Source organism: Quercus robur, chromosome 6, assembly GCF_932294415.1.
Source record: "Quercus robur chromosome 6, dhQueRobu3.1, whole genome shotgun sequence".
Taxonomy (NCBI): Eukaryota; Viridiplantae; Streptophyta; class Magnoliopsida; order Fagales; family Fagaceae; genus Quercus; species Quercus robur.
Window position 1 is genome coordinate 47,282,501 of NC_065539.1, and position 3,479 is coordinate 47,285,979.

The window sequence follows — 3,479 nt, forward strand, 5'->3', positions numbered from 1 at the left end:
CATTTTACCAAGTTCAATGTTAGTCAGATTAGTCAATGAAGATTATTTTTAGCTATTATCAATGAAGGTAATAGAATATATTTTCTAAGAATCGATTGTGTTACTAATAAAGAATCTCTTATTACTTGAGCAACTATAAGGCTATCCCAGGCCTCTACTATTTCTATACGAGTTTTCTCATCTCTATTGTATTTTTCTCTTTTGTCCTCCTCTGTTTTCTCACTTTCCTTTTTATTTTCCTTTGTATAATCCGAAATTCTTTTTTCTTTTTTTTTTTTCCAAATCCAATTTCGAAAAATGCCTTTCAGCCACTCGAGGATATCAAAAGAAAAAAGGGAGGGGGGGGGGGAGGGTGCCCAGTCTATCCAAAAAAAGGGTGAATGTACATTTGCTTCAAACAGTTCCACAATAACTGTTTTACGCCTTTGAACTCGCATAGAGCCCTTTATTATATCTCAACGAAAATATGATTGTTGTGAATAACAGATCAAAGCTACCTCGTCAGTTTCATCAGGATTATCAATATCTTTATTATTAGTGTTAGTATAAGTATCGGTATTCTTCGTAGTATCAGTCAAAATTATGACACGTTTGGCTTTTCTTGAACGAATTTCATGATCCTCTACCACATGGTCTTCCTTGTCTCTTTCCCATTGTTCCAACTTATCGATTAATTTGTATGACCATCAAGGGACTTTTTTACTGATTTCATTTATTCCAATATGAATATCTTTTTGATGAATTGTTTCATCCTTGGGATCCGTTATAATTTGATTGAATAAAAATTTTAAAATTTTTATTCGATCTTCTAAATCAGTTCTTACTTGTTTGTTTTCAATAAATGGAAATAAAAAAAAATTCCTTTCAAATTAAAATTTGATGTTGATTTTACTGCAACCTTACTTAGTAAATAAGTAATTTCTTTTCCTAATGATTTTCAATCAAATAAATCCACTTTCTGGTCAAATTCTGTGTAATTGGTACTAAGAAGTATGCCATGAATTTTATTTACCAAAAATTTCTTCTTGTAATTCTTTATAGAAGTTTTTAGGATTAAGAATAAAAACAATTTTTTGATTTGGCCGCGATAGGGTCCATTCAATGAAGGATCATATATTTTAGTTAAATATTCTTTTTGAGTCTCATTATTATTATTATTAGACAATAAAATTCTTTTTTCGAGTACATCTGGAGCAAGAAATCTCGTATCTAAAGTTTCTGATCTATGTATCAATTTTCTGCTTATGTTGTTCCTTTTTTCTTCATTGGCATAACTCCAATCATTGTACAATTCATTATAGGAGATTTTTTGTATTGTAAACAAAGATATCTTTCTTTGTATCATTTTCTAAAAAGTTGACAAACTTGGTGGATACGTGAAGGATGTCCTTTCTTTTCCATCACTTTTACATGTATGAAAAAAAGATTGTGACATTTCATTTTTTACAGCATTTTGAAATCGGTTGTTTTTTTATATATTGGAATGGAAGATTCCATCTTAGAGTCGAAAAAAATAGTCACAAGAGGTTTTTCAAACAAGAATCTTTCTTTATCTTTTATTTCTTTAAATATTTCTAACTTCGAATTTCTTGATTAACATCTAGATAAGAAGTTTCATAAATGGGTCTATTTTTACAGCGTGTCTCTTTAAAGTGGAATTCATCCTTTGTTTTTTCCTTTCCATTCATTTGGATCTCTTCCGTTTCATCCATTTTTATTTTGTCCGAATCCTCATCTTCTTCCGAAAAAAGAGAAAGAGAAGGATCTTCTTCGGTGGATTCCTCTTGTTCCTGTTTAGTCCCCTTTGTTTCGGAAGTTGTTTCTATTTCTACATCTGTTTCTTCCTCACTTTCTCCCCTTTCTTCCATTTCTGAGGCTTCTTTCAATTTCTTAGTAACAATGGGTGACAGTACTCTACCTAAATAGTACACACAGATAATAAATAAGAGAATACTAAAGATTCGAGCCATAGAATTTCTCAATTCTGACACAAGGTACTTATTAGATCTAATGAGTACATTAAATCTAATAGAATTATTTTGCTGTATCCATACTAATACCAATCCAACCCATTTCATGAATAAAATGTGACCAATTAACCAACCAACAAAATTGTAAGGGAGTCACCCCACTACTTACTCTAATATAAAAAAATAGAGTGGTGCATTGTGAATAAAACGCTTAAAGATAATTACTCGCAGAAAGGGAGACATCAATTTAAAATAATCCCTACTCCATTGTAATTATAATCACAATACAATGAGGAAAAAGAAGGAGACGATGACTTTGAAAGAGATAGCACTATTTGTACTACCATACACACAAGTAAGCACCTTTTGAAGTAAGTTGCTTCTTATTATCAAAAGCTTGGGCTTAAAATAAAGGTGTGATATGGTTGGTGAGGTAGATGAGGTCTGATTAATGCATAGCTTTAGGACACTGCTTTATAACAGGCCATTCGTATGTCTGATACCCATCTTGAATAAGAATCGAAACTGACCTGTATGTCTAATACCCATCTTGAATAAGAATCGAAACTTTTGGTTGATGGATTTTTGGAATAATGGCAACGTTGAGTTGTGAGCTTTTTTGGATATTACAATTAGGGGTGGCAAATGGGCGGATTGGGTCATAAATGGGTTGGGTCATAGATGGGTTGGGTGTATAATTACCCATTTATCCATTTATGACCCGTTTATATATAAATTAATTATCCATTACCAACCCAACCCATTTAATTAGTAACCCACCCATTTAACCCAATATGACCCAAATACCTCTAAAACTACTTGAATACCCTCTTGACCTCCAAAATACCCATAAATACCTAAAATGATGCAAATACCCCTAATCTTCCAAAATTACCAATATACCCTTGGACATCCAAAATTATCCCAAAAATCACCAAATATGCTTAAAAATCACTAAAATGACCAAAATACCCCTGATATCTCTAAACTCACCAAATATGCTTAAAAACCACTAAAATGACCAAAATACCCCCTAATACCTAAAAAATTACCAAAATACCCCCGAAACCCAAAAACTGACCAAAATACCCCCAAAACCTAAAAATTATCAAAATACCCTCGAAACCCAAAAAATTACCAAAATACCCTCAAAACCTAAAAATGACCAAAATACCCCCAAAACCTCAAAAAATACCAAAATACCCCCGAAACTCAAAAAATACCAAGTACCCCTAAAACCCAAAAAATGACCGAAATACCCTCGAAACCTAAAAATTACCAAAATACCCCCAAAACCGAAAAAATTACCAAAATACCCCCGAAACCCAACAACTAACCAAAATACCCCAAAACCTAAAAATTACCAAAATACCCTCGAAATCCAAAAAATTACCAAAATACCCTCGAAACCCAAAAAATGACCAAAATACCCCCAAAACCTCAAAAAATACCAAAATACCCCCGAAACTCAAAAAATGACCGAAATACCCTCGAAACCTAAAAATGACC